Source organism: Caretta caretta, chromosome 21, assembly GCF_965140235.1.
Source record: "Caretta caretta isolate rCarCar2 chromosome 21, rCarCar1.hap1, whole genome shotgun sequence".
Classification (NCBI taxonomy): Eukaryota; Metazoa; Chordata; order Testudines; family Cheloniidae; genus Caretta; species Caretta caretta.
Genome location: NC_134226.1, coordinates 8,961,166 through 8,981,186, shown reverse-complemented (window position 1 = coordinate 8,981,186; position 20,021 = coordinate 8,961,166). Strand labels below are relative to the sequence as shown.

The following is a 20,021-nucleotide window of genomic DNA, read 5'->3' as shown; positions in this document are numbered from 1 at the left end:
TCTGGGTAAAAACAAGCAAACACATTTCATTTCAGTTTTGAGCGTTTTTAATCAAAAATTAAAATAAAATAAAAGGAAATTTCAACCCAAAATATCAAAACATTTCCTTTCAAAAATGTCAGAATAGAATGTTTTGAATTTTTTCAGAATTTTTGCTTTAGGTTTTTTTCACTATTTGGTGAATTCGACACGCATCTGCAAACCGCGTTGGTGCTGCTGACTCTCCATTGTTCACCGAACAAAAGCTTAGTATGAAAACTTTCACCGAGTTCTACTCACTGATTTTTTGGAACATGCACGTTGGCAAATGACCAGCAAAGGGGAGGGGGAAGAAGGAAGTTCCATGAAACGCAGGTCTCTGGTACTAGTGTGATCGATACATATGGCACTGGTACCTAGAGACCCCAGGCAGGATCAGGGATCCACTGTGCTATTCCCCTCCCTGGTTCTACTTGCATTGTTTAATTTATTGGGGAGCCAGACTGGCCAATATTGGGGTTACAGGGTACCCCCTCTGCATGGATCCACCCTTCCCACATGGAAATTAGGGGGTCAGGTGCCTCAGTAGCACCACAGACTCCAGCAGGCATGACATGCATACTTGCCTTGAAGCCACATGGAAGAGCTGACATGCTGAGGAGGATTCTGGCAAAGCCCTGAAGCGCCAGCCCCTGGCAGAATAATTTGGGGAAATGTCCACAAAGGGGCCCCAGCTGGGTTTTCTGCTTTCCTGGGGTTATTCCCAAGAAAGTGGTTGATCCCGGCCTTGGCGGTTAATGAAATTAAATATACCAGACCAATAAAGGCCAGAGCTTTCATCTTATCCTTTCACTGGCTTGGTGAAATCTAAACAGGGTTGGTTTGAAAGGTACTTTCCACAAGCCTTCCCTCCACCTGCGCTTGCTTATTCCCTTCCTTCCCTAAAGTAAGTGTGAGAGTGTGTGTGTGTCCACATATTTGAGTTTAGGATTAATTAGTCCTTTTTTAATTAAAAACTCTCCCAGAGCAAAGACCCAGCAGTGCTTCTCTGTGAGGGAGCAATCCAAAGCATGCGTACGTCACTGAATCTCTGGGCAGGTGCACATTTATGTTTCCGTGCCTGCAAAGTGCCAGTTGAAGGCAATGGCAACTGTGGCTGCACAATTCATTGCATGATGGAGCCCATAAGGTGTGGACATATTGCATGTCGCCACTCGCATGTATAATGCTGGCCTGCAAGCCCACCACAAAGACAATTTAGCTCTTGTCTGTTCCTGAGATTAGCCCTGATTCAGCCACCAGTAGCCTGCTACTAATGTAAACCCTATGAGTAGCCAAGGAAAGATGCAATTTGTACCAATTGAGCTTACTGTCTGGTTGAGCCTTACGGGTGCAAATAGCGGCATTGTCTGACTGCACTAAGAGTTTGAACCAGTGCAGCTACATCAGTCGCTGGTTATTGATGGCTAAATCCCAAGTATAGACAGTGCTAGAAGATAGGCAATACTGCTACTAACTAAAGGCTAGGTTATGTCATGTGCAGGTGCATCGGGGACAGAATTCAAGGATCCAATAAAGGGTGTAGCAATGAGTGCTGGAACATGTGCTCGCCCATCCACCTGCTCTTGCTCCCATTTAAGTTCATGTTTTTGAGACTCCCATGTGGGTGCTATGTTAGTAATAAAGAATGACAGAGCTTGCAAAGGGCCCAGGCGGCAGACCTGCACCAGCTCCCACTTCTGCTCTCAAATAGGAAGTTGATAAACCTCACTCAGTTGCAAAAAGAAAATCAGATTTCAAAACCTTTCTGAAAAGGGCTCCAAACCTCCCAGCCTTCCTCTCGTTAACCCTTTCATGAGGCCAACCTCCTCCCAGCTGCACCTGAGCGCTGGCGAGCGGCCGGGCCTGGGTGACATCCGACACCCCTGCGCTGTCTTGCTCAGATCTTTGGCTTTTTTTTTTTCCGAGCCGTTGCTTATTTTCTCTCGTAACGTTGCTTTTATCTCGGGGCCTATCGCATGTCAAATCTGCTTTCATCAATAATCAGGTTGGGGGTGGGAGGGAGGAAAAACTGCTGTCTCAGTTAACATGCATGCACTCACACACAAAAGTAACAAGAAAGTAGAAACCTGATGCCACTGTAACCGATCGCATGGCAAAATTTGTCACCTTTTGAGTTACACATGCTCGACCCCTGGCAGGTAGATCCCAAACATGTAGGGCAGCCTGGTTTTTATCAGCATTTATCTCCCCACCCCAAAACCCCAATTCTGAGATGCATGTCCTGAGCCACACATCTCAGGAAGGAATGGTTTTAAGCTGCCGTTGAGCCTTCCATACGTTGGGCCTGTCCACCTGCTGGCATAATTTAGAGGAGCCCCAGTGGCTTCTCTAACTTACCCTACGGTAAGTATCTCCCTATGGATAACTCCATCAGATGAGAATAGTCAGAGTGTAGTTCTCTCTGGCCATATTCCCTCCAGCTCCCGACATGCCTCTATCACCTGGCACTGTCAAGAGGACACGACATAGAGCTTTTATGCTAGACTAATGCTGCAAAATTTCCCTTCACTGTGGGAATCTGATAATAGAGGGTTCTTCAATCTAGCTGACGAAGGTATAACAAGATCCAATGGCTTGAGTTGAAGCTAAACAAATTCAGACTAGAAAATAAGGCGCAAATTTTTAAGAGAGGATATTTAGCCATCAGAACGACTTACCAAGGGTCGTGGTGGATTCTCCTTCACTCTCAAGTTTTACCTCAAGATTGGATGAACATAACATAAGAACACAAAACGGCCATGCCGGGTCAGACCAAGGGTCCATCTAGCCCAGTATCCTGTCTTCCGACAGTAGCCAATGCCAGGTGCCCCAGAGGGAATGAACAGACCAGGGAATCATCAAGTGATCCACTCCCTGTCGCTCATTTCCAGCTTCTGGCAAACTATGGTTTTCTAAAAGACAAGCTCTAGTTCAAACAAGAATGAATGCAAGGAAGTCCTATGGACTGTCTTATGCAGGTGGTAAAACTAGATGACTACAAAAGTCCGATCTGATTGTATAATCTATGAATTGGGGGAGACATGCCTAGGTTCCAGCCCACTTATATTGACAGTGTGATATAAACGGCTCGATCATGGTTCACAATATGGTCTGGGTTGTTCTTGCTAGACAGTGCTATGGAGTTATGATAACACTGCAACTGGTTCCAGGTGATATACTCTAAAGTCTGTTCCAGGTGGGCACAGAAAACCCACCCAGGTGGGAAGGATTCCATGTGAGCATGGGAATCTGGTACACATTTTCCTCTCCCTCCTTATCACCAATGAAAGAAACATCAGTGCAGGCTTTTGCGACTAATGCTTTTCAAATAGGATGACTGCAAGCAAGCCCCAGCTCGGATTGTTGTGCTAACTTGAATGATATTCAGTATTAGTGAATTCATCACTATGACTAATTTATATTTATAGGCTTTTCAGCAGTATTTGTGAAATGTTTCCAGGAGAGATACCACCTTCTCCCTTCTCTGATCAGCTCAGTGCCTACCGCCGTTTCCTTCTGGTCTGGGATTGGCACCTCTGATATAGGGCTGGTGCAGAGAGACAGTGGGGACACAGCGAACAGACACAATGGCTCAGCCATTGGAACATAGGAACAGGGCAGCTGCCCTCGGTGTCAACTTTTGTGGGCACCGAATTGCTGTGCCACCTGGCCCTAGTGGCAAAAAATGGCAAAACACCTAGGGCCAGCTGTGCAGAGGATTTGCAAGACCAGAAATCCACACGGTCTGTTATCCTGTCTATACCAATGGCGGGTGCCAGCTGCTTCAGAAGAAGGTGCAAAGAAACCCATAATGGGCAATTACAGAATAACCTGCCCCGGGGAAGATTGTTCCTGTGTCCAGGCAGTCAGTGGTTGGTTTGGAGCCTGAAGCATGAGGGTTTATCACACTTTTAACAATGTCTGCACCATCGTGCTCCAAAAACAGCATTCATGTGTCCCCAGATCCTGCCTGCCCCATACTCCCCTTGTGCATGCCGTTCCCAGCAGGAATCATTTGCCCTCGGGTGGGGAAATGTGCACAGAGGCCAATGCTGGCTCAGCATGGCTGCAGACATGCATCAGCATGCCGATCGGGCCCGGCTCCCCTCCACCTGTGATGTAATTTGCAGTGGGCCTCTGCAAGAGGTGCCTACCGTATGACTTTCCATTCCAGGCAGACTCTGGTCAGCTAACTTCCGCCCTGTGCCCTCACTGCTGGCTGTGGTTTTCCTGGAGCACTCGCATGCGCAGCACAAACCTGAACCTGGCCCATTGTGTCTAGGTGAACAGGTGTTCGGTGCTCCCCCCCCCCACTCTTTCCCTCTGCTCTGTCTCTTGTATCTTACTATGATTAAATCGAACCTGTTCAACCGCCGAGCCAGATGTGGGGACCCTGCTCATTTGTTACGAAAAGGAAAAGAAAACGAGATTGCAAGTGGTGACAGTTGTTCGCAGGTGAAGTGTGACCTGCAGCCCTTCGCGTACCCCCAAGCCACAGGCTCTCTGCCGGGTGCCGTGGGAACTCTGTACACTCACTGCAGAGAGAGCCTGGGAGCCCACTGAGCGAGTTAGGAGTCAGTTGCCATGTTAGGAGCTAGCCGCCAAGCACAGATGCCAGGCTACGCGCAGGAGAGTTGGTTTGGATAAAAGCTGTACCCCAGAACGTGAACAGACCCCCCAATCCTCAATATTCACCCAAAAGCAGACCCCATTACACCCCAGACTGAGGGACAGCTCTGCCCCTTCTGACCCCGGCACAGACCTAATCACCCCAGCCCCAGAGAGCCCCCATCTCCATCTGACCCCAGCACATATCCCATTACCCCAGCCCCAGGGAGCGCACATCCCTGTCTGACCCCAGCACAGATCTCATCACCCCAGCCCCAGAGAGCCCCCATCCCCGTCTGACCCCAGCACAGACTCCATTATCCCCAGCCCCAGGGAGCCCTCTCCCCATCTGACTCCAGCACAGTCATTATTCTCTGCCCTCTCTCTGTTAGACCCTGTCAAGCATATGCTTCATTGCCCTAAACCCCAGGGGGCTCTCTCCCCCTCTGACCCCAGCACAGACCCTGTCTCCCCAGCCTGGGAAAATCAAACTCCTCAACCGACACCAGCTCACACACTGAGGGAGCCTGTCTTCAGGGACACTCCACCTCACCCCCTGCCCCAAGCCATCCCGCTTTCACTGGCCCTCCTTTGCCTAAGCATGTTCTCACCTTATTTGAACTCTTTTAAATTCACTTTTAATGTGATAGAGAGCACCGTGGGATTTCCCAGAATGCCACAGCCAGCCAGCCTGGTCAGCGAGGTCCCTCTGAGTGCAGCCCCCCTGGGGACCAAAGCCAGATGTCTGTTTGGGGTGGGCTGGTTAGGGGAATGAACAGACTAGAGGGGAGGAGAGTCAGTAAATCTGCTGAGGCGAGTTAACAGGGGTTAAAGAGACAACTTTAGACCTAAAGAGGAAGAGATGGAGACATAAGGGAGGAGGGGAGGGAGGGAGGAAGGAAGGGAGATTATATCCGACCCCATCCCCAGAGCTGGGAGCGTGAAAAAACAGAGCGAGCAGTGAACCCTATCATTGTCTCCCAGCTGGTGCAGATCCCCAGAGACGGGCTGCAGGTCGCAGCCCTCTCGGAGCACGGCTGCTCGTCTGTGCGAGGCTTTATCAGTAGCTATTTCTCTCTCTCTCTCCCCCCGCTTACTGTCCATTTCCAAAAAGGCGGGAGATGGGCTACGCAGAATCAGCAGCGTATCCTGAACAGCTGCCAGCCACCGGCCCCTATCTCTGCCTGTCTGTGTCTCTCCAGCTTTTGACTGCTGCTGCTGATGCCCCACGAGAAGCAAAACTCCTACTGCCTGGTTAACGAGTGGAAATGGGCCTCAGGCATGAACTTAAGCCCTGTGTCTAAATGATCCTGGATTTCAGAGGGGCTTGGATTCATGGTTCCCGTTAGTCCCCAAAGACTCAAGACTTCCATTGACGTCAATGGGCTTTGGATCTGGCTCTTAACAAAGATGATTGGGTAAAGGCCCTGAGCAGTCATGGGGCAAAGGGATGATGACCCAGGTCTTAGGCATATGTCCTGGAGCCTGAAGCCTCCTTTCCTCCTAAGAGAGGTGCGTGGGAGACAGAGGGCGGGTAAGGTCAAGGTCTCATTAGGGAGCACTGTGAAGGGGCTACCTAGTGGATGGAGATGGAGCCTGGATTTCCTTCTTGCCCTGGGGACAAAGGCAGGGCAGTTGGGGAAGTCAGGGCTGACAGATTACAGAGGCTGCATGGTCATCTCACTCCAGGAGAGAGGTGGATTCTCTCTGAAGCAAAGTGAGGCAGCCCAGGGTCGAGACCCACTTTTCCTGTCGGCAAATATGATGTGTGAAAAAACGCCCATGAAAATGCCCCATTCGTATAGACCCCCCAAGGTTGCTGGCTGCTTACGTCTGTGCTTGCCAGCGTTATCTCAGGGCTACTGCTTCCCTTATAGCAACCTATTACCTTTGCCAAAGTCCACCGGCAGCTTTGGAAACTTCTTGCTTCCCACTAGCCAGAAACTTAACTCTAAGCTTCGCAGAGGGACCCTTTTGTGCCGTAAAATTGAAATCCTGTGAGTTCCAAGTCAGCACCAGGTTTATATACAGGGTTCCAAGCATTTTGCTCATCAGCTGGTGTTATTTTATTCTTTGCTTTTATTCTTTGCTTCTTCTATTCATTTCTAGGATGAAATTTAACTGAGTAACCCGATGGGGAAATCAAACATTTGCAGGTGTGCCTTGGGGATGAAGGGTCTTTGGAGACGCTTTATTCACTCGCTGTAACACAGAGGGGTCTTTACAAACAGCTGCACGTTTATTTTCGAGGTGCTGAGCAACCAGAGCGCCTGCTGAAGTCAACGAGTGTGGCAAGAGCTCAGCTTGTTTCAAATCAGGCCACGAAGAAACAGCAGTGCTGATCAAGGGACTTTTAAACCCTCTCCACCTTAGGGTTTCCTACTCAAGCGTCTTTTCCATGAGGCCCCTTTCCTGATTACAGTGAATAGACCCCAGCCTTTGTCCTTTGTGGGATCTTTCTTCCGCTGATGGTGAAAATTCAAATGCCACCTGAAAGTTGGGGGCGGGGGAGCTGGATTTGATCAAATAAGAATCGGCCCAAACCTTAGCCCCAAACTCCAAGTGAACCTGTTTGGAAGTTTTGATAAGTTTACTTTTGTCATTATATTTCATATGTTGCTGTTGTCTCTGCATTTCCAGGATCCAGCCGGGAAAAAGACAGACCCCTCTTAGGACATTCCCAGTTCTGATTTGCAGATTTGATAATACCAGCTCTTCTCACCCACAGATCTCAGCGTGCTTTACAACGGAAGGTCAGGATTATTATCCCCATTTTATAGATGGGGAAAACAGAGGCAGACAGAGGTGAAGCAACTTGCCCAAAGTTACACAAGAGGCAGAGCCAGGAAGAGAACCCAGCTCTCAGTCCCAGCCCAGTGCTCTAGCTGCTGGACCAAACTTCCCCATATGACATAGGAGGTTCAGATTGCGCAGATAAGGTTCTGTATTGGGGTTACTTTTCTGACTCTTTAGAGGTTCACCCATCACTCCTGGAAGTGTCTCCAAACGCTCATAAAGCCTCTGGATTCCACCTCTGACAGGTCCGGCAGTGAGCCATGCTTACACTGGGCACCAACATACTAAGGTCTTGAAGTCCAGTTTACTGATATCCCTTGGCTGCTCAGAGCCCCATTGAAACACACAAAAAACTTCCTATGGCCCGGGCCTTATGGAAGAGCTCAGAAAGGCTCCTTCAGTCCAAATCAAATATATAGCTTTGTGCCGCCAAAGTTCAAGCACTTAATCGGGGAGCTTTTCCAACTAGCGTGCTCCTCCTTTGGTCAAGGAGGGTATGACTCCACGTACCAGCACTCTGGACCACTCACAACACCCCCCTGTAGTATGCTGAGGGAATTATTTATGCTGGCCCAGCTCTGCTACCCTGACTACCCCTGCATGGGAAGGGCAGGCACCTCTTCTCTGCTCAGGCAGAGAATATTAACACTTTTCCCTAGATCAGGTCACTGGGATCCCAAACCCAGCTAAATTCCTGAAGCCATGCAACCTGGAGGAGTAGGATTCCCTCCCCCAGCCCCACCCAGCAAGGGCACCACCCGCCATGTGGTTTCCTGAAGACGATAGGCAGCTCGTCAAAAGCACTGGCAAGAAACCCAAATGTGGTAAAGTGCTGAGATAAGCGGCCCCTTTCGAGTGAGAGAGGTGTTGGCGCTGGGCCTTGGGAGCAAGGCTGTCACTGCACAGGGCCGGCAACACCTTGCTCTTTGCAAAGCGATCAAAGGCACATGCAATGCGGCACCGTGGCTTGGGTGCACCTCTGGCTCAGAAGCAGAGATGGGCTTCCTCTGGCAAGCTGTCAGCCACAGGGGGAGGTGCACAAGTGGCTCAGACATGAAAGGATGCAGACATAGTCCTGTCCTCCCTTTCACTCCAGCGCCAGGTTTATCAGGGAGATGATGCCCATCTTACTCCGCATTACTCACACTTGCAGTCTGAAGGTACTTTAAAGGCTGTTTAAGGGCTGGGCATGCGGCTGAAGTGAGGCATGGGGGAAGCTGAGCCCAGCTGCAAATCTGCTAACCCCAGACAATCTTGAGTCTGGTTCAGTAGACATGGGGTTAATTCTGTTCACCTCCTTGGTGTCATGGCAACAGGACATCACATTCATAACTTCACAACCAGGTATGGGCCTGGACCAGAGTCTCAGATCCAAAACTTGAGGAGGGCTGGATACAAAGGCAAATTGTATGGCTGCCTCTCTCCCCAGTCTCTATCGTGGTTTACATCAAAACCCTGGATCCGAGGAACCTCAGACTTTGGATGGGTTCAGATCTGGGTCTAAAGGCGGCAGTTCAGGCCCATCTCTCGTCATGATACATGAGAAGAGATCTGGTTACATGGACATTTTGTCTGAGGGCTCATTCCCACAACCCAAGTTGCAAGGGGGGGAAGAATCCTGCACTGCAGCAGCCAGTTTCTGGAATGAAGAGGAGTTTGAATCTCAATTTTCTGACCCCAAATGTCTCCTGCTTACCCTGCCCCCTAATGTTTGGACCAGAAACTGTTAATAGAACATGGCCTTGAGCTCAACTTCCTCTTCTATTAACATCAGCCTGGGAGGAAATTGAAGTCTGTGATAGATGGCAGGAAGACAGAGGTATGGATCTTTGCCCAAGTGGGGGATGTGGAGTTGTGTCCCGAGTGGCCACGTGTGGACCTGTGCACCTTGTAATAAAGTTGTGACACACAGGAGGGTTGATAAGAGACAGAACTTTATTTCCTGGCCAAAGTCACCTGACATAGGTCAGACTTACTGACAGTTAAATACCCTTGTCACGTGAGAGAGGTTGGTATCCACTGACATGCTCCTGAATGGCTGCATGGAAAAGATTCCATGCCATTGAGAGGGGCTGTATAGATCTGCTGTGGGATTGCAATCTCTCGTCCTTTCTCAAGCTCTGCACGGTCAGCATGCTGCAGACCAAAGAAGCTGGATACAATCCCTTGTATAACCAAGACTGCACAGCAACTGCTCCTACCTTTTAAAAAACAAAGGTTCTCCTCCTCTCCTGTTCCTGGGTGTTGGGTTGGACGCTGTATTGTATGGGACCAACAAATAAGTTAATATCCCAGCTCTCAGGCTCACCTCAAAAGCCAGATGACGTGAATACAGCGAATCCACAGCAATCACTGCTTCTGACAGAAACAAGAGTACTCAGGGGCACTCGGAAATCAATGATGCTTTTCAAGGCCAAATTGTAGCACGTGGGACAGTGCTGTTGAGATTTCCTTCCAGAGTTACTGTAAGAAGAATAAGCCTGTGGTTGGCCCAGTTATCTGATGGTGATACCACACATAATGGCTGAGCCACTGGTGTTTCCTGATGTCCACGAGAACTAGGGACAATTGGAAGCTAAGCCCCTCTAGCTGGAACATGTTGATAAATGAACCAGAATGGCGTCCAATTCCTTGCAAGTGGAGAAGAACAGATAAAAGATCATAGAATCCCAGACATTAGAGACAGAAATGGCCTTTATTAGGTCATCTAGTCTGTTATTAATTATTAAGCATCAGCAACTCACTCAGTGCTGTATAGGACACAAAATGCACACAGTCCCTGCCATGAAAGAGCTCAATAGCTCCCCCCCGGGAGCCTAGTGGCCAGATCTTTTTCCAGCCTTGTTTTAAATGTCCCCGTTGATGGGGCTTTCCACCAAGCCTGGCCCTGCCAAAAGAAAGGCTGGGCCATGGACATGTTGACTGTTTCACTGTCAGTTCTCTGCTTCAGCTTCTGGGCTGAATCCTCCACTCCCCTGCAATCCCAGTGGGCTACTGCGATTCACAACATACCTGGTAGCAAGCCGAAGGGTTGTTTTGGGCCAGTGTCTCTGGAATGCTCTGCAGCTGTGAGACAAGAGAGACCTTTTGGTGAGGTGAGCTGGAGGAGGCTTTCCCGAGCCAGGGCGGGAAGGCAGAATCATGACTGTGATGTTGAGGATGAGGAGTTCTATTTGATGAGGCAGAGATTATAAAGATCTTTCCCATTAGAGGGAAGACACAGAGTGGGGACCACATGCCCTCCAACTGGTGCTAAGCATCTGTGATGGAGAGACTCTCTCCACTCCTCGGCTCCCTTCACTGTGTATTGTGCAAATTGATCAGAGCAGGCTGGTTGTTCCAGCACATCCACTCCTTTGCCTTTCCAAGAAGGAAAATCTTGCATCTGACCAGTGATAAGACCCACTGAAAGCTTCTTTTCCCGGTACAGCTGAGCTGATCTCATTGTAACCTTCAAACCCTAAAGCTTCAGTCAAATGAAGAGAGAGAATAGAACAGAGCACAAAACCCAGTGAGTCACTGATTAGGCAGGGCCAGCTGACCAGAGATCTGCAATAGTTCTCGGCAGTAGAGACTTGGGACAGCCTGTAGGTATGGGTTTACATGCCTGGCCGATTAGATAGGCCACTGTGACTCAGAAGCAGAGCCACGTGCTGCTTATAGACCAGAAATGCACAGCTTTTAATGTGGGAGTCATCTAAAAGATCCAGCAAACAGCAGTATCCCCAGCACCCCTTTTAACTCACAGATGCACCCTGGGGTTCCAATCTGGCCAGCTGCTGGGTCTTTACAGGGTGCTCTAGGGTCATCCTGGGAGAGTGAGACAGCTAAGAAACCCTGGATTTATCATCTCTGATGCCTCAACAAGAATGGAGGAGAGGGGGAGTGCAGGACTGGGAGCTAGGAACACCTGATTTCTAATCCCAGCCCTGACATTGCCTCCCCTTTGTGACCTTGGGGAAATCACTTCTCTTCTCGGTTCTTCATCTGTGAAATTGGAAGTACAATACCTACCTCACTGTGAGTATCTAGTCCAGCCTCCAGCATCATACAAGCCATAAAACTTCAGCCATGCATTCCTGCATGCAGCCCAATAACTTGTGGCTGAATTAGAGCATTACCTTTTAGAAAGATATTCAATCTTGATTTAAAGACTCTAAGTGATGGAGAATTCACCACTTCCCATGGGAAGCTGGTCCAGTGGTTAATTATGCTCCCAGTTAAAAATGTGGATTCTATGTCCAGCTCTAACTTTATTGGCCTAAACTTCCAGCCACCGGATCTTGTTGTGCCTTTGTCTGCTAGATTAAAGAGTCCTCTGTGTAGGTATTTATAGATTGTGATTTAATTACATCTTAATCTTTCAATCTAAAAAGACCGAACTCCTTAACTCTCTCATTTTAAGGTGCGTTTTCCAGACCACAGATCATTCTTTTAACTTCTCTCTGGATCCCCTACAATTTTTCCACACACTTTTTTTAAGTGTGAACACCAGAACTGGAGACAATGTCCAACAGTAGTCTCACCAGTGCTACCTAGAGAGTCAATATCACCTCTCTACTCTTGCTCAGTATTCCCCTGTTAAAACATCCAAGGATCATTTTAGCCCTTTTTGCCCCTCCACCACACCGGGATTTCATATACAGCTGGATAACAAAGCTGTGGCCAACATATCAGTGAGAATAAAAGCTTAGTAGGTTTAAATAAAAAGCTATTGATATGAACAATTAGAGCATTCAGTTACAGTAGATAGGATTAATATAATAAAAATAACAATGACAGCATGACGGTAAGTCCCCTGCTTTATGGTTCTCTCTCCTCCATGGTATAAGCCAACCACTGATTGATAGGGTTAGGAAGAAACTTTCTCTGTGGACAGGTTTCAGAGTAGCAGCCGTGTTAGTCTGTCCGCAAAAAGAAAAGGAGGACTTGTGACACCTTAGAGACTAACAAATTTATTTGAGCATAAGCTTTCGTGAGCTACAGATGAAGTGAGCTGTAGCTCACGAAAGCTTATGCTCAAATAAATTTGTTAGTCTCCAAGGTGCCACAAGTCCCCCTTTTCTTTCTTCTCTGTGGATAGGCTATTCCGTACTTGCCCACTTGCAACATACTCTGAACATCTGGTATTGATACATAACTAGATGGACCCCGATCTGATCCAATCTGTCAATTCCTATGTTTGTAAAAGGTTTTCAGCAGCAGAAGGCTGAAGAAAGGATTTTTTCCCCCTAGGTTGTGCAAGGCTGGAGGGTAACAATGTCTTTCAACAACTCCAGAAGGAGCCTGAAAGTATTCTGGTAACGCGTCGCCCTCTCGTGGCAAAGGTAATCAAAGTTTCAGAGGAACAGCCGTGTTAGTCTGTATTCGCAAAAAGAAAAGGAGTACTTGTGGCACCTTAGAGACTAACCAATTTATTTGAGCATGAACTTTCGTGAGCTAGCTGTAGCTCATGAAAGTTCATGCTCAAATAAATTGGTTAGTCTCTAAGGTGCCACAAGTACTCCTTTTCTTTTTGTAATCAAAGTTGTGTTTTGTTGGGTTCCTCATTAGCTAGGTAAGGAAGGTAGGGCAGAGATGGGGCTACCCTGCCCCATATCCTAGTACTTGGGAAATAAAGGTGCTTGTTTTGTAGGAGATGTTACTCGATGAATACAGATTGGGACTGGACAAAAGACAAAAACAAAGGGAAGGAAATTAACTTTTTTCAGCGGCTGGGACCACAAGTCTAGCAAAGCATGCTTTTTCAAAGTCTGCCTATCTAGCCATAGATTTTGAAGCCAAAAAGGACCACAGATCATCTAGCCTGACCTCCTGTGTATCAAAGGCCACAGAATTTCACTCAGTTACCCCTATATTAAGCCCAACAACTTATGCCTGACTAAAGCATATCTTCCAGAAAGCCATACAGTCTAGATCTGAAAACATCAAAGTTATCCTTCCATGTTTCTATGTGGCCTCCTTCATCATAACACATGAGTGCTTCCCGAGAGTAAAACTGACAATGTCATGATCTAGTCACACCTAATGAGCCTGGAATCACTGTCATCCTTTACACATATGAATTGAAGCTTTACCGCTCCTCCTTTGAGATCAGTGAGCATCATGTTAACGGTTCAGCTGAAGCACAGGGAGGTTATATGAGCTTGTGTGCTGCCAAACAACAGTTCAATGAACACAACCCAGGAATCTTGACTCCCACTCCTATCTCTGTCTGACTAAATCATGCAGAATATTCCCAACACAATTCAAAACATCTGACACCAAGGTTTTTTTTTTTCCTTTTGCCACAAATTAGAAAGTGGTTCCTTTTTTAATAACATTTCCCTGCTAAAATGAAAAACACTTAGGGATGAAAATGAAAAGTTTTTGAGAAAAACAGATTTTACCGGAAAAACATGTGAAAGGTGAGAATCCTGCTTTTCCCCCCTTCCAGCTAGATTACCAATTTCATAAGATTCTGGGGAAAATGGAAAAAATGACAGCAGCCAAATGCTTCCAGTGAAAACTTAGTTCACAATTTCACATGACTCTAAGTAATATGAATTTTAAGCTATGTACTTGCTTTGCTCTAATTAGGAACATACAAACTGCCATTCTATACCAGACATGGGGTTCTTCTAGTCCCAAATCCAAGATTGGCCAGTACCAGCAGCTTCAGAGGTAAGAAACTCCGCAGTGAGAATTTATGGAATAACTTGCCTATAGCGGAAGTTTTTTCTAAATCCTTATCAGTTAGAGGTGGGTTTATGCCATAAAGCATGGATAAGCTTTGTTTTTTACTGTACCATGGAGATGGATCTTGTACCTATAACACTGGGACTGTTTGCTCATAGCTCTGGATTTCAGTTGGGTCATTCAATAACTTGCTCTTCACAGAGCAAGACATGGGCAGTGAGGCCATGAAACACTGCATGGGAAAAGTTTTCCAGGGCTCCTTATCCATCAACTTGCTCGCAAAGCTGAATAACAGGGCTGCATGGAGGTTTTTTGGGGGGGCCCATTCAAAAACAATTAGAAGTGGAGGAGGCTCTGGAAGCAAGCGGTGTGTGCTGGTGAGTGAGCCCACCCCACACTCACCGTGCAGCACTGGTTCCTGCCCATGGGGCTAGGCCTGGCTCCCTGTGGGCAGGGGACGAAGGGTATCATGACAAAGGGTATCATGATGAAGGAGTGGCTGGGACAAACCTGAGTGTCACTGCAACCCTGTGTGCCAGGTTGCAACAGCACTCGGTTTGGGAGCCCTCTCAAACGGGGGATGAGGCAAACTGCCCCTTTCCCCCGCCAGGTGGTCTTGCTGAAGAATAAAATACCCAGTGCTTATCTAGTGCTTTTTATAAGTGGATCTCAAAGCACTTTAAAAAGGAGGTCATTATCGCCATTCTACAGATGGGGAAACTGAGGCACAAGGAAGGGAAAGTGACTTGCCCAGGTTCACCCAGCAGGCTGGTGGCACAACCAGGAATTGAACATATTCTCCCAAGTCTCAGTCAAGTGCTCTACCCACTAGACAACACTGTCTTAACCAATCACAACTTTTTTCCACGGTTTTCCCCCCATCTCTGAACTAGTGCCAAACAAAGCCACTGTAATATAATGATCTACATGCTTCGTTTCAGAGCGGGGTTTGTTTCCTGAGTTGGGTCTGGAAGGTAACTTGGGAAGGAAAGAAAAAGAATACCTACCCATGGACAGAGAATAAAGTAATGCCAGCAAACCGCACAGATGAGACTTAACTGGGACAGTCCTGTTATTTGCCTAACAGCTCCCCACAGTGATTCAATATGGTATTGCGGTTTGCGAAGTGAAAAGGTGCAGATCAAGGCGTGCAAACTGTTGCTCCAGAGAGTCAAACCTATCAAACGGGCACCCAAAGGATGAGTCATACTGGCAGCATGTCAGGAGCAGGGAGGTTGCACCTAAACTGAAATTTAAATAGTGGTGATCACAGCAGCCCTCAGTCTGTGGAGTGAGCACAAGAGAGGGAGGCTGTGTGTGTGTTGGGGGGTGGGGTGACAGTTGTGGATGTGGAAGGATTCATGTGAGAGTTGTGAGCACCGACGTATTAGTGTGAATGTGCAAAAGTGATGGGCATCACTCTGTGCATGCAGACTCACGCAACAGCGTGTGCGCGCGGGAACCTCAGTACACGTGTGATGGCTTTACCAGTGTCCTTGCAGCTGCTGTCCTCAGCTGAGAAAGGAAGGTGGGGTCTGGAAGAAATACTACCTTGAGCTGTTAACAATGGCCCAGGTCCCTGGGTAAGGCTCTGCCTACTCTGCGTAGCCTTCTGTTCTCTGCTATTGGTCAGAACTTCGGGTGGGGTGGGGTGGGGTGGGCTGGGCTGGGGGAGCCCTGTTCTCTTGGTAGACAGAAGAGGCCACCAATTGTAAAACACCAGAAATGTCAAGGGAAGGCAAACAAACCAGCAGCAGGCAGCTCTGCTCTGGGTTCTACAGATACTGTGCAGAGAGCACTAATAATACTGTTGACCTGACAAGATGCCGTGTGAGTCACCAGCTTACTTGGCTCTCCATGATCACCAGGGCAAAGCTGGCACTACCTGTCTAGGCCAAGGCTGCAGCCTAGGGAGCCAGATAGGAACTCAAGGACATAGAATCATAGAATCATAGAATATCAGGGTTGGAAGGGACCCCAGAAGGTCATCTAGTCCAACCCCCTGCTCAAAGCAGGACCAATTCCCAGTTAAATCATCCCAGCCAGGGCTTTATCAAGCCTGACCTTAAAAACCTCTAAGGAAGGAGATTCTACCACCTCCCTAGGTAACGCATTCCAGTGTTTCACCACCCTCTTAGTGAAAAAGTTTTTCCTAATATCCAATCTAAACCTCCCCCACTGCAACTTGAGACCATTACTCCTCGTTCTGTCATCTGCTACCATTGAGAACAGTCTAGAGCCATCCTCTTTGGAACCCCCTTTCAGGTAGTTGAAAGCAGCTATCAAATCCCCCCTCATTCTTCTCTTCTGCAGGCTAAACAATCCCAGCTCCCTCAGCCTCTCCTCATAACTCATGTGTTCCAGACCCCTAATCATTTTTGTTGCCCTTCGCTGGACTCTCTCCAATTTATCCACATCCTTCTTGAAGTGTGGGGCCCAAAACTGGACACAGTACTCCAGATGAGGCCTCACCAATGTCGAATAGAGGGGAACGATCATGTCCCTCGATCTGCTCGCTATGCCCCTACTTATACATCCCAAAATGCCATTGGCCTTCTTGGCAACAAGGGCACACTGCTGACTCATATCCAGCTTCTCGTCCACTGTCACCCCTAGGTCCTTTTCCGCAGAACTGCTGCCTAGCCATTCGGTCCCTAGTCTGTAGCTGTGCATTGGGTTCTTCCGTCCTAAGTGCAGGACCCTGCACTTATCCTTATTGAACCTCATCAGATTTCTTTTGGCCCAATCCTCCAATTTGTCTAGGTCCTTCTGTATCCTATCCCTCCCCTCCAGCGTATCTACCACTCCTCCCAGTTTAGTATCATCCGCAAATTTGCTGAGAGTGCAATCCACACCATCCTCCAGATCATTTATGAAGATATTGAACAAAACCAAAAACATCTGGGTATTTTCTTAAATGCAATTCACCCTAATGCTCCCTGATACAGATGGACCCGTTCTATGCAGATTTGTGCCTCTTGTGGTTACTGTAAGGAAGGTGGTACTGTCTAGTGGTCTGAGCAAGGAGTGGGCCAGGACTCCTGGGTTCTATTCCAGGCTCTAAGGAAAGTGGGTCTATTGGTTAAGCCCTGGGGATCTGGAATCCTGAGTTCTATTCCTGGTTTTGAGAAGTATTGTTGACAAGTGGCTTTATTTATGGATGTTTGTAAAGTGCTTTGAGATTCTTTGGTGAAAGAGGCAATGGACATGATTATTAAGTGTCACTCTTGGTTATTGGTATGGAATTTTTTAAATATTATAGTGGAGTTTCTCTCCCCCACCCTTTGTTGTTGCAGGGGATTGTTTTTGTTTTGTTATACAGAGTTTGTTGGGGGGTCCATACCAAACTGGGGTGAAGTGGTTTCCCCTTTGTGTGTCAAAGAGACTAAATGTCTTCAAACAAACAATAAAACCAGGCCTTAAGAAGGGAGGACAAAGGTGTTCACAACAGATTTCAGTGATGAGCTACCCAAACAGAGCCTTCCCTCTGCTTGTTTTACAAGACTCAGAGTAGTCTTCCTGTTTGTCACAGGGTCTGATGATGCCCTACATTTTCCTAAAATTCCCCTTTATCATAGCACTCTGAAATACTAGATATTTCAAACTATGGGAAGGCAGGCTACCAGTCTTGAGGACAGCAAAAGTTCCAATCAAGTAGAGGGAATTCTAAGGCCTGAGATAATAAAACAAATAGCAATAACAACAAGAATAATTAATAATGCTTTGCATTTATATCACACCTTTCACACAAGGTTCTCAGTGTAAATAACACAGGTGGGTAGATAATATTAACATCCTTCCTGTTGCATAAATGGGGAATCTCAGGCACAACAGTGCCTTGCCTAAGGTCACTGAGTGAATTAGTGACAGAGCCGAGACTAGGTCCTAAGCTCTAAGCACGAGATAACACTCCCTCACTCTGTACTGTACCACCACCTACTTATCCCTCACAAGGGCTCCCTGTTGCATGAAATGTCTGAGTTTCTGGCCCTAATCCTCCAAGGATAAGGAGAAGCTGAGCTATTTTTTGTGGGATATTTCTCTTGGACTTAGAGACAGTTGATGTATTTACACGGAGCAAATGCACCACTGCTCAATGCTCTGGTGTGGTGCTTGATGTTCATATGCTCTCTCAGCCATCACCACTTCCATCTCGCCATATTAGCATTTCACTTCCATGCCTAACCTGGGTTTCACATGATGCTTGACAGATATATGACACACAGTGAATTAACATCCTGGCACCCCAGAGATGCGTCACTTTCTTGCTATGGATTCAGGTGTGCCATGTTACAGGTAGGTACCAGCTGTTCCATGTTATGGATGGATATCAGGTATGCCAAGCTACAGCTATGGATTCAGACATGCCATGCTAGGTACCTCATAAGCCAAGGTGGAGGTAGGGTATGAATTCAGATATTCAGATACTAGGTATGACATTCTACCTCTTGGTTTGATAGTCAGCTATTACTCTTATAAACATTACTGGCTAAGCCTGACCCTGTGCTTTAGCTCCAGGCAGTTGCAGTGAGTTGAGGTTTTCAATCCAGACTACCTAGAGCGCTCCCTCCCCAAACTGGTTCAGACCCATGTCAACAGTTAACCAGCAGATTCCATCATAAGGTACCAGCGCTAAGTCCTCTCACAAGTAGCTTCTCCCATGTCCACCTGTAATCTTGGTTTATTCACGATGGTCCTGCTTTGCAGAAGTGCTGGGCCACTGCAACTCCAATTACATGATGCAGGAGCTCAGCACTTGTGAAAATCATGCCCTGTGTCTTTTGCAAGAAGACACAGACATCTCAGCTCACCAATGGGCAGAAAAGTTTCTACGCCTCCACTCCAGCACTTCTGGCAAGGCCACATACACCTGCCGTGGGCTACAGAAGTTACGGCGTCACTGGTTTGTTGGGTTCTGACACCATCTGCACAACAAGGGGATATATATCCATAATCAACCCTGCACCGAGATCTACCTCCAATAAACAATCACTCCTTGTCAAGCAACCACTTTGAAGTGTCTCCGAGGTTCTTATGTTCGGCCAACCTCTTTGGCACCAATTTTTTCCTGGTCCTTTGTTGTTTATGACATGAGATCTCTCTCTTTCTCCTTTTCAATCTACACTTTACAGTAAAAATGCAACTAAATTGCCTCCTACCTTTCTTGACGATCAAGAAATTTGCTTCACCGGACATGTTTCCTTTCAGCAATCCAGTCTGTTCTCTCCTCCACCCCCTTCTTTTTCCATGGGTTACTGTTTTCGCTACCATCGCTTCTGAAAAACAAGCGCTGCGTGGAAGCTGCATTGCAATCTGAATTGACCGAGATCAGGACCTTTAATTTCCAGCGTGGCAGCTGTTGTTTACATTTCTTTTTTGCAACAAAGTTATTGGTTCCTAACATGCTTCTCTCCCCCACACATGTAGTTAAACAGGAAGCAAGAGGTGGGAGCTGTAGAAGGGGGGTTTCCTGTTCTGTAGTTTCTGAAGCACACAACCGACTTCTGACATTCACCAAAGTTTTGATCACAAGATCTGAACACCCTAGAAGGGAAATTGAAGCTGTGCTCAGAAAGCACTGCTTACTGAGAAACAATCCGATTAATATTTCAAACAACCCGGCCAAGTGATTTAGGCCCTTCATATGAGCTTAATAAGAGACCTTTTTTGTAGATTCAAACTTTCCATCCGTTGGACACTGGAACTCAGCAGCATCCTTTGAGATGAAAGGTTCTGCGTAAATGTCAGATGTTTTATTGTGGTTGCAAAAGTGGTAAAGAAATGAAACTATTAGCCAAACTGAAATAAAATAACTGAAATGGCATCAACAGGGCTAACAGCAACTTCAGGTCTTTCCAGTCCGACATAAATAGCAGATTCCCTTAAGGACAACCCAACTATTCCTTGACCCCTTATGT

At 47.3% G+C, this 20,021-nt stretch overlaps 1 protein-coding gene across 1 annotated transcript in view; it reads right to left on the bottom strand.

Annotated features, from left to right (window-relative positions):
• The window catches only part of CCND3 (cyclin D3), a 62,071-nt gene extending 42,648 nt beyond the window's left edge, over positions 1-19,423 (bottom strand). Inside the window, exon 1 of the mRNA XM_075122108.1 lies at positions 19,263-19,423. The gene's annotated coding sequence lies outside the window, so the exon portion shown is untranslated. The remainder of the gene's footprint in view (positions 1-19,262) is intronic.
• Between the last annotated feature and the right edge of the window lie 598 nt (positions 19,424-20,021).